At 43.7% G+C, this 12,409-nt stretch overlaps 1 pseudogene; it reads left to right on the top strand.

The window, feature by feature from the left end:
• Positions 1-310: 310 nt before the first annotated feature.
• Positions 311-11,201, top strand: LOC111978948 (Fanconi anemia group B protein-like; annotated as a pseudogene).
• The last annotated feature ends 1,208 nt before the right edge of the window (positions 11,202-12,409 follow it).

The following is a 12,409-nucleotide window of genomic DNA, read 5'->3' as shown; positions in this document are numbered from 1 at the left end:
GGCCTGGTGTCGAGAAGGGCAGCAAAGAAGCCACTTCTCTCCAGGAAAAACATCAGGGACAGACTGATATTCTGCAAAAGGTACAGGGATTGGACTGCTGAGGACTGGGGTAAAGTCATTTTCTCTGATGAATCCCCTTTTCGATTGTTTGGGGCATCCGGATAAAAATCTTGTCCGGAGAAGACAAGGTGAGCACTACCATCAGTCCTGTGTCATGCCAACAGTAAAGCATCCTGAGACCATTCATGTGTGGGGTTGCTTCTCAGCCAAGGGAGTGGGCTCAYTCACAATTTTGCCTAAGAACACAGCCATGAATAAAGAATGGTACCAACACATCCTCCGAGAGCAACTTCTCCCAACCATCCAGGAACAGTTTGGTGACGAACAAKGCCTTTTCCAGCATGATGGAGCACCTTTCCATAAGGCAGAAGTGATAACTAAGTGGCTCGGGGAACAAAACATCGATATTTTGGGTCCATGGCCAGGAAACTCCCCAGACCTTAATCACATTGAGAACTTGTGGTCAATCCTCAAGAGGCGGGTGGACAAACAAAAACCCACACATTCTGACAAACTCCAAGCATTGATTATGCATGAATGGGCTGCCATTAGTCAGGATGTGGCCCAGAAGTTAATTGACAGCATGCCAGGGCGGATTGCAGAGTTATTGAAAAAGAAGGGTCAACACTGCAAATATTGACTCTTTGCATCAATTTCATGTAATTGTCAATAAAAGCCTTTGACACTTATGAAATGCTTGTAATTATACTTCAGTATTCCATAGTAACATCTGACAAAAATATCTAAAGACACTGAAGCAGCAAACTTTGTGAAAATCTATATTTGTGTCATTCTCAAAACTTTTRGCCACGACGGTACAACTTTTACAAGTCGAACATTTCCGAGTTTCCTTGTTCTGACTATCACTTGAACGCGGCAATAATACCACAATGACACAAGACTGTCCCAGCCAACACATGAAACTACTTTCCTTCCGTGGTGATATTCTCACATTTCAATACTAACGCTAAATTCCCAGAGATGGCGAAAGTCGAAGAGGATCAGAACTGGCATTTCAACGGATGACTGCACTTACTCAAATGGGAATGTTGGTAATTTGGCTGTTATCAACAGAAAGAGTTAATCAGATGTTGATATGGTGGCATTCATCTTTGCCCTACATGTKGGAAACAGTGACTTCACCATGCATTTTACTGATAGGTAGGGGGATGTCTTCAAGTACAGGCTTCTCACTTTGAGCAGGTCAAATAGATAAGAGCCACATATGGAGTTTAAACTACCATACCAGATGAAAGATAATGTTAATGTTGTCTTGCAGGGCCCTACTGTAATTTGGAGCCATGAAGGTGTTGTCTTTTACATTGCTCTACAAGCAGGTGAAGTTAGACAAATGCCTATCAAGCTGTCTCTGAACTTTATTGGTGAGGATCCCCTCAACAAAAGGAAAATATTCATACTAGATTCCCAAACACTATCCAAAGAATGCCTGAATGATCAGTTGGACTCTCCAGGGAGGAGCAAATCCCTGGGGTATTTTGTAGAGGAAGGACAAGTATTTAACGGTGCTCTGATCTTACCTAATGCCTATTTTTCCATCACACCGTGTATATTTGTGATCTCAGCTGAGAGGTGAACAGTGTGTCGAAATCAACTGGTGGCAGCGACCAGTAAAAAGCAGTTGATGTATTTGAAAGGTATGCCAGGTTTCCTTTGAAGAACCTCACCACATTCAGATGGTCAACACTGGACGGAATGGATGAATGTTGGTATGCTGCTGGTATGTGACCAGCAGCATACCACCCTGCATACCACTGCTGGCTTGCTTCTGAAGCTAAGCAGGGTTGGTCCTGGTCAGTCCCTGGATGGGAGACCAGATGCTGCTGGAAGTGGTGTTGGAGGGCCAGTAGGAGGCACTCTTTCCTCTGGTCTAAAAAAATATATATATCCCAATGCCCCAGGGCAGTGATTGGGGACACTGCCCTTTGTAGGGTGCCGTCTTTCGGGTGGGACTTTACACGGGTGTCCTGACTCTCTGAGGTCATTAAAGATCCCATGGCACTTATCGTAAAAGTAGGGGTGTTAACCCCGGTGTCCTGGCTAAATTCCCAATCTGGCCCTCAAACCATCATGGTCACCTAATAATCCCCAGTTTACAATTGGCTCATTCATCCCCCTCCTCTCCCCTGTAACTATTCCCCAGGTCGTTGCTGCAAATGAGAACGTGTTCTCAGTCAACTTACCTGGTAAAATAATGGATAAATAAAATAAAAATGTTTGCCATCTCTTTCAACCATGGACATGTCTATGCGGTATGGAAAGATACTTTTCAGGTATTAGAATGCTATTTTGTGAGATCATCATGCTCATTGCTTACTGTGTAAAACTGTATAATTCTCATGGCCCTGCTCTGTCTCCCTCATGTTGGTCAGGTGTGAGCTCCCTCCATGTGGATGACGTTGTGGGCTGTGGAACAGATCAGATACAGCTGGTCTTTGGAAGCCAGAGCCCTCCTGTGGGCCCAGTGGATCAATACCTCATCACAGATCTCTGTGGGACAACCTATTCTGAGAGACGCTGTACTATTTTGCTGTTCTTTACCAGTCTTATAACACCCTACTTATAACCCAGTTCTGATGTGTGAAGATTGTTGTATGTTTCAGCATGGACAGGAGAGCAGTGAAGGACGGAACACATCTGACACAGCTCAGGAGAACTACCTCCTAACTGTCAAAATTCTACAGGCCAGACTACAGGTATATTGTTACATTAAAGATAGCAGCATCAAAGCTGTTATTGGTATTTGGGTACTAATGAGGACGTGCCAATTATTAAACGGTTGTAATGTTTGGAGTCTATTGTCCAGATGCAACAATATTCCAGTTTATCCAACATGTTGTTGTTGATACCCCCCCCCCCCGATGTGTTTCTATAGAGTGTCCTGACCTTGCTCCAGGTTCTTCAGAGAGATGTACGGGTGAAGGAGAGGGTTCTACGCCAGTCAGTCCAAGCCCTTACAGAAGAGGTCTCAGGAAGAGAACACATTCTCACCCAGACAGAGCAGGTGATTGTCAATCGCAGAGTCACGCTTATCTTTCTTACATTATCATGATCTTTCTTACCATTCAATATATGCCATTTAGATGTACAGTTGAAGACTCGTTTTTCAACCACTCCACAAATTTCTTGTTAACAACCTATAGCTTTGGCAAGTCGGTTAGGACATCTACTTTGTGCATGACACAAGTCATTTTTCCAACAATTGTTTACAGACAGATTATTTCACTTATAATTCACTGTATCACAATCCCAGTGGGTCAGAAGTTTAGATACCACTAAGTTGACTGTGCCTTTAAACAGCTTGGAAAAGTCCAGAAAATGATGTCATGGCTTTGGAAGCTTCTGATAGCCTAATTGACAGCAAAAGCCCTAGCCTATGTCAGTCTACCATCCCCCATAGTACAAAAGTCGATCTATTCTGTGCAATAAATAAATATTCCAAACATAGTCTGGGACACTTGTGGGGTGCAATAGATCCCAAATTAATACAAACACTAGCATAAAAAAAAAACGTTTTTACCCAATGTGGATGACGCAACAGATCAGAAAGTTTAGCTTAAAATGTTGATAAACTATTAGGCTTTTTCTTCAAGCAGCAATGTGCACATGGCAGTAGGCTATAAGCGTGCATGTTCCATTAGCGGGAAAACACCATTATCAAAAGTGACCACAAATGTGATTATGCTTTTATTATAAAGGTGCATTTTTATGGTGAAAATGATCTTCCCCAAACTTGAAACTCACGCGCGGCTTTTGTATGCCAGTTAGGATCTAAAACCCTTGTAAAGCGGATTAATGTGCTTAATTTTAATAAGTTATTTGGCCACTTTAGTTGTGATACAAAGCTTACCAAAACATATAGGCCTATGGTCTAGGCTACATGAGGTGTGCGACTATGATTAGAAAATGTCGCAAAAAAAAGGCAGTTTCTTATGCTGGGCATCATTCATCATTGTGCCTGCAGCACAAATTCCAAAAAGTTCTGGGACACTGTAAAGTCCATGGAGAATAAGAGCACCTCCTCCCAGCTGCCCACTGCACTGAGGCTAGGAAACACTGTCACCACCGATAAATCCACGATAATTGAGAATTTCAATAAGCATTTTTCTACAGCTGGCCATGCTTTCCACCTGGCCATCCCTACAGCCCTGCACCCCCCACAGCAACTTGCCCAAGCCTCCCCGATTTCTCCTTCACCCAAATCCAGATTGCTGATGTTCTGAAAGAGCTGCAAAGTCTGGACCCCTACAAATCAGCAGGACTAGACAATCTGGACCCTCTCTTTCTAAAATTATCAGACRAAATTGTTGCAACTCCTATTACTAGCCTGTTCAACCTGTCTTTTGTATCGTCTGAGATCCCCAAAGACTGGAAAGCTGCCGCGGTCATCCCCCGCTTCAAAAGGGGGAGACACTCTAGACCCAAACTGCTACAGACCTATATCTATCCTACCCTGCCTTTCTAAGGTCTTCTAAAGCCAAGTTAACAAACAGATCACCAGCCATTTCGAATCCCACAATACCTTTTCCGCTATGCAATCTGGTTTCCGAGCTGGTCATGGGTGCACCTCAGCCACGCTCAAGGTCCTAAACGATATCATAACCTCCAATACTGTGCAGCTGTATTCATAGACCTGGCCAAGGCTTTCGACTCTGTCAATCACCACATTCTTATCAGCAGACTCAACAGCCTTGGCTTCTCAAATGACTGCCTCGCCTGGTTCACCAACTACTTCTCTGATAGAGTTCAGTGTGTCAAATCGGAGGGCCTGTTGTCTGCACCTCTGGCAGTCTCTATGGGGGTGCCACAGGGTTGTCGCTCTTGCTGCTGGTGATTCTCTGATCCACCTCTACACAGACGACACCATTCTGTATACTTCTGGCCCTTCTTTGGAAACCGTTAACAAACCTCCAGACGAGCTTCATTGCCATACAACTCTCCTTCTGTGGCCTCCAACTGCTCTTAAATGCAAGTAAAACTAAATGCATGCTCTTCATCTGATCACTACCAGCACCTGCCTGCCCGTCCAGCATCACTACTCTGGACGATTCTGACTTAGAATATGTGGACATCTACAAATACCTAGGTGTSTGGTTAGACTGTAAACTCTCCTTCCAGACTCACATTAAGCATCTCCAATCCAAAATAAAATCTAGAATCGGCTTCCTATTTCGCAACAAAGCATCCTTCACTCATGCTGCCAAACATACCCTCGTAAAACTGACTATCCTACCAATCCTTGACTTCGGCGATATCATTTACAAAATAGCCTCCAACACTCTACTCAGCAAATTGGATGCAGTCTATCACAGTGCTATCCGTTTTGTCACCAAAGCCCCATATACTACCCATCACTGCGATCTGTATGCTCTCGTTGGCTGGCCCTCGCTTCATATTCGTTGCCAAGCCCACTGGCTCCAGGTCATCTATAAGTCTTTGCTAGGGAAAGCCCCGCCTTATCTCAGCTCACTGGTCACCATAGTAGCACCCACCCGTAGCACGCGCTCCAGCAGCTATATTTCACTGGTCACCCCCAAAGCCAATTCCTACTTTGGCCGCCTTTCCTTACAGTTCTCTGCTGCCAATGACTGGAACTATCTATAAGCACCAGCTGTCAGAGCAGCTCACAGATCACTGCACCTGTACATAGCCCATCAGTAAATAGCCCATTCAACTACCTCATCCCCAAAGTGTTATTTATTTATTTTTGCTCCTTTGCACCCCAGTATCTCTACTTGCACATTCATCTTCTGCATATCTATCACTCCAGTCTCTATCACTCCAGCGTTTAATTGCTAAATTGTAATAATCTTTTTTTCCCCTATTGTGTTATTGACTGTATGTTCCGTTAATTCCATGTATAACTCGGTGTTGTTGTTTGTGTCGCACTGCTTTACTTAATCTTGGTCAGGTCGCAGTTGTAAATGAGAACTTGTTCTCAACTAGCCTACCTGGTTAAATAAAGGTGAAAAAAAWAATAATAATAATAACTCACAAGTGATAATATATAATTCACAAGTGATAGGCTAATATTGTCACCCATCAGACTATTCTTGATTTAATCTTGTCTTTACATAAGCTAAATAATATGTGTGAAATTTGTTTTGCTTTAGAATGGACCATTTTCATGCACCTGTCTCGAAACAGGGGCAGCGGGAAAAAATACATGTCATCTATGCACTTAAATAGCGAATGGAGGATGCTTTTCCTGTGGTTCATTTTCAAACAAGCCAGGTAAGCTATACTCTTGTTGTAAAGATAAACAATGTGCTTAATATTAGGAAAGTTGCGAAATAAATATAGTAGGTTTAGTCTATAGAAAGCTGATGGGATCCTCCTCGTTTTGCTGATGGGATCCTCCTCGTTTTAGTAGAGGCCATCACCCTGTTTTCTCGTGCAAATGCATTGCCTATAGAAATGTTGTACAATATGAGCTCATGAAGTGTTTGATTAGATTTTCGATTACATTCGCATTAATGTCAGAGTGATTAGAGGGACAATAGAGTGCTGAGTACCAGGCAGTTAGCAAGTTTGGTAGGCTAATAATGACCAGCAGCAGCATCAGAGATTGGAAAAGCCTAATTCCCATTACTAAACAGTCACCTGGAATTTGACTGACTTCATGACTTGTGACCACGGGTGTGGCGGTAATACGGTCACCGCAATAGCCCTAATTGAAGGTATAACCTGCATCTTCTCATCTGTTGCCTCATCCTCTGACTTATCAGCCTCATCCCATAGAGAAACAAGTCCTTCCTACTAGAGAGGATCAGAGACTACCATCAACACCAATATGATAACAGTTACTTACAGTTGAAGTCGGAATTTTACATACACCTTAGCCAAATACATTTAACTCAGTTTTTCACAATTCCTAACATTTAATCCTAGTAACAATTCCCTGTCTTAGGTCAGTTAGGATCAACACTTAATTTTAAGAATGTGAAATGTCAGAATAATAGTAGAGAGAATGATTTATTTCAGCTTTTATTTATTTCATCACATTCCCAGTGGGTCAGAAGTTTACATACACTCAATTAGTATTTGGTAGCGTTGCCATTATATTGTTTAACTTGGGTCAAACGTTTCGGGTAGCCTTCCACAAGCTTCCCACAATAAGTTGGGTGAATTTTGGCCCATTCCTCCTGACAGAGCTGGTGTAACTGAGTCTGGTTTGTAGGTCTCTTTGCTCGCACACACTTTTTCAGTTCTGGCCACACATTTTCCATAGGATTGAGGTCAGGGCTTTGTGATGGCCACTCTAATACCTTGACTTTGTTGTCCTTAAGCCATTTTGCCAAAACTTTGGAAGTATGCTTGGGGTCATTGTCCATTTGGAAGACCCATTTGCGACCAAGCTTTAACTTTCTGACTGATGTCTTGAGATGTTGCTTCAATATATCCACATAATTTCCCCCCTCATGATGCCATCTATTTTGTGAAGTGAACCTGTCCCCCCTGCAGCAAAGCACCCCCACAACATGATGCTGTCACCCACGTGCGTCACGGTTGGGATGGTGTTCTTCGGCTTGCAAGTCTCCCCCTTTTTCCTCCAAACATAACGATGGTCATTATGGCCAAACAGTTCTATTTTTGTTTCATCAGACCAAAGGACATTTCTCCAAAAAGTACGATCTTTGTCCCCATGTGCAGTTGCAAACCATAGTCTGGCTTTTTTTATGGCGGTTTTGGAGCAGTGGCTTCTTCCTTGCTGAGCGGCCTTTCAAGTTATGTCGATATAGGACTAATTATACTGTGGATATAGATACTTTGTACCTGTTTCCTCCAGCATCTTCACAAGGTCCTTTGCCGTTGTTCTAGGATTGATTTGCACTTTTCGCACCAAAGTACGTTCATCTCTAGGAGACAGAACACGTCTCCTTCCTGAGCGGTATGAAGGCTGCGTGGTCCCATGGTGTTTATACTTGCGTACTATTGTTTGTACAGATGAACGTGGTACCTTCATGCATTTGGAAATTGCTCCCAAGGATGAACCAGACTTGTGGAGGTCTACATTTTTTTCTGAGGTCTTGGCTGATTTCTTTTGATTTCCCCATGACGTCAAGCAAAGAGGCACTGAGTTTGAAGGTAGGCCTTGAAATACATACACAGGTACACCTCCAATTGACTCAAATTATGTTTTTTAGGCCTACTCTTCTTGTTGGCTGACAAAAGTAAATGTGGACAGTTCTTCCAATATCTTCAATATGCACCTCGAAATTGGATAAGGACGCGCGCTGTTGCGTCCCCGATGTGTCTGTCTTCACTTGTAGCCTTTGAGAAAGACCCTATCGCGTGATGGAGAGACATATGARTGAGAGTCGCTTCGGATTGCGAAGCTCTCAGGGAGAAGGGCACAACGCAGCACTCTGGGCCGCAAAAGGCATGGATTTTTTTAGGGTGCATTACGGCCACAAAGGGAATGCCGCCAGGAAATTTGAGGCATTATCAAGTGCTTGTCAAATTGTGAATGAGGCAATTGAAGTGTGTACAGCCTGCGAAACAAACTCATTCGAGCTCATGCCTTTCAACTTGCCTCTCATGCCTGCAACTTTTTTCAAATCATCTTTAGTCTCATCATGTAGCCATAAAATGTATTAAAAATCAAAACATATAGCCCAATGTTTGTAGAACAACTAAAGTTACATGAATAACTCTAAATTAAACAAAAAGGAGTACCTATKTCTTTGTTAACCGCTCAACACAGAATAGCCGCATGTGCGCACATATTTTTCAGCTTTGTTCAATTGTATTCTTCATACTCTAAAATAATATAAAATAATGCCACGGAATTCTAAGCAAATGTTGTCTGCTAAATGAACTAGTGTAGCCCACATCAGGACCTAACATAAGGACAACTCAGAGTATGCTATTCTTCTGAAATAGACTGCATTTTCTTTATATCACGTTTCTTTAGACCTGTCTAAAATAAATAATGGATTTATTGTGAAGGTGTAGGCTATATTACGTGTATTTATTAGACTTTTTAAAATGTAGATGTTACAAAGGTCTGCATCAGTGCATCAGCTTGTAGGTTATGTGTGGAAGCCAGGAGATATCTTTTTTTCCTCAGTAACACTTCATTTTTCCTTTATTTATCAAGGCAAGTCAGTTAAGTCAGAAAGGACAACAAGTCAGAAACTCTTATTTACAATTATTGCCTMGAAACAGTGGGTTAACTGCCATACTCGGGCAGAATGACAGATTTGTACTTTTTCAGCCAGGGGATTCGATCCGCCAACATTTCGGTTACTGGCTCAACACTCTAACCACTAGGCTACCTGCCACCCCCAGTAGCGAATRGTAGTGAATTGTAACGCTTCAAATCTTCATGATATCTTGTTAAGGTTATGGAGCTGAGGGCATGTCTATGGGAATGATAGTGGCAGTGTTAATATAATGATTGTATGTGTTAATGGGGTTCAGTCAACCATGGTTCCTGCCTGGTGAGCGCCACTTACCAGCTGTTAGATCCCACAACTGGTGTCTGACCAGATTTCTTTATCTACAAATGAGAGCAATTCCCCAAACCAAAAGCCTGAATACTAATCTTCAAAACCATTCACTTAAATCACACCTGATAGAGAATGTTTCCCCTCCGGACATTTGTCTCGACATCACGACTTTGATCATTGCATTGATGAGGATATATAGCAAACAAACCTAACATCAAACTCTGTTTATCCCTGTGAAGTGCTCTCAAAGCAAGACGTCAATAACATCTCACCTTCCACAGCCTAAAGTGTAGAAGAGCTACTGTTAAGCGCCAGTCTCTCTCAGGCGATAACTACAGGCTTTCTGAGAAAATACTCCACAGCAGCCACATGCCTGTCTGGTCACCATGGCAACATGYTCTCCAATAGCCCTGGAGCTGTTTCTGTGGAAGCGCAGACCAATCAAAAGTCCAAGTTTCTCCAGTTGTCTGGAGAGCATCATCCTTATGATGGAATTGCTGGTACAGCTCAAGTAGCACATGGGCTCTCCAGGCACTTTGAGACTTCTTTAATTTACTCATATCCCTTATTTTACCAGGTAAGTTGACTGAGAAGACATTCTCATTTACAGCAACAACCTGAAAAATAGTTACAGGGGATGAATGAGACAATTGAAAGCTGGGGATGATTAGGTGGTCATAATGGTATGAGGGCCAGATTGGAAGCTGGGGATGATTAGGTGGTCATAATGGTATGAGGGCCAGATTAGAAGCTGATGAGATTAGGTGGTCAATAAATGGTATGAGGGCCAGATTGGAAGCTGGGGATGATTAGGTGGTCATAATGGTATGAGGGCCAGATTGGAAGCTGGGGATGATTAGGTGGTCATAATAGTATGGGGGCCAGATTGGGAATTTAGCACCCCATGGGATCGCTAGTGACCACAATGTCAGGACACCCGTTTAACATCCCATCCAAAAGACGGCACCCTACACAGGGCATATATATATATTTTTAGACCAGAGGAAAGAGTGGCTCCTACTGGTCCTCCAACACCACTTCCATCAGCTTCTGGTCTCCCGTCCAGGGACTGACCAGGACCTACCCTGCTGAGTTTCAGAGGCAAGCCAGCAGTGGGATGCACGGTGGTATGCTGCTGGCACTCACTAGCTCACTCACTTCATGAATGCAAAATGTAATTGATTCCCTGTGCGGCAACCTACCGTGTCCAAAGTGATTGTTCCTGACGTGTTATATATTTTTGTTCCAACTTAGCGGAGAGTGTGACTTTATCCATCCTGACAGAGGCAGGCCAGTGCCAGGCGCTTGCGGTCATTCAGACCCACAGCCAAGTGTCCTGGTTCCCCACAACCCAGCCCCCCCCACACAAAGACCCCATCTCCCTGCTCTCACCCAGAGCCTGCGGCCAAGATAAGCAGGCGAGATGGTGCCAGTGGAGCCTGTGACACAGACACACACAGACTGGCAGTGACCGCTGTGACTGACCTGACCCCACTGCTGACCTCTGGCAGTGTCAAATGTGCTGTCATGCTCCATTACGTCCACAGACAGGGATCTTCTGGCTCCCCGACCGCCCTAGTTGAAGTCGCCCAGTACGAAGATCGTCTCTGCTCCTTGGCGAGGAGAAGGGGGAGACTGAGAAGTAGGGGAGGAAGGGCAGCGGAATGAGAAAGATGGAGCCCCCTGATCCAGGCTCTGCAGAGCGACTCAAGAGGTGCAGGGAGGCGTGGCAGAGGGACAGGGAGAGGGACAGGAGGTTTAGCCCCCTGGTGKACGTGGAACGCTATCGCAGGCTGACCCAGATCCTGGCCCAGGTACAGTTGGAGGGAGATATAACCGCCCTCAGTCACAGTCACTCATTCAGCTCTGCACTGCATTGACATGTATAGTAGTTCCTTTTATTTATATGCTTTCATGAGTACCAATGGATTGTATGGTTACGTTCATTTGCTTTCTAATATTCTGTAAGTGCCCATTATTCAATGAAATGTTGAGTTTCAGTCCAGATGATGTCGCTCTTATCTCATTTTGAACTGAGTGCTACCCAATGCATTGGTAATGAGAAGTTTCAAACCAGAGATCGATATGGTTCACCGTGTATGCTACTGTAGTTGGTAGGTTTACATATCTGTTACTGTAAACCTGTCTACCAATAGTGTGTGCGAATGCGTGTCTCCCTTGGACCACCTCCTGCTCTTCACACCTCATCTCTGTGTGATCGCTACTTCTCTCTCCCACTCTTCTCCCCTCAGACCGGCAGCCTGTGAAACATTCTTTAATGTGTGCTGCTGTGCATTGCACACTGGGAGAGGCTGGCTTCTTACTCTGTTCTGAAGTGGGAAACGCTGTGTGTGTTCAGTATGAAATGTTAGGAGGTAACTGGATGGCATAAAGGAGGTAACTGGAAGGTCTAAATCTCCCTCCCTGGTTGGTAGCTGGATTTGGCTGCAAAACCTTTTCGTAGCAATTCTGCCCTTCATGGTTCAGTTATGTTCTCTGTAACATGCTATAAAATAAACCCATCTTGGATGCTGTCTCATAATGACCACATGTAGTACAGTTACTATTGTGTCCTTCCTCCAAGGGAATCAACAGCAGCCCTCTTATGAGTCAYCATCCCAAGCTGTTAGATCAGTTATTTCTGACTAAAGGTGTCTGTTATTTACAAAATACTTAAATAAAAACGATTCAGCTTTAAACCTGTTTTCTGAGAATTGTGTCCCATGGTGATACCTGCCATTGCGTTTTGCTCCTCTCTGTCATTTTCACAACACTCACACTATTTTACTCTCACTTCCACTCTAGCTTAGCACCTTCACCTCTGGCCTCTCTTTTTCTCTCTCTCTCATATACACTGCTCAAAAAAATAAAGGGAA

The sequence above is a fragment of the Salvelinus sp. IW2-2015 genome, linkage group LG2 (genome assembly GCF_002910315.2).
Source record: "Salvelinus sp. IW2-2015 linkage group LG2, ASM291031v2, whole genome shotgun sequence".
Lineage (NCBI taxonomy): Eukaryota > Metazoa > Chordata > Actinopteri > Salmoniformes > Salmonidae > Salvelinus > Salvelinus sp. IW2-2015.
Note: the sequence above shows the minus strand (reverse complement) of the source record. Positions and strands in the feature narration are given on the sequence as shown.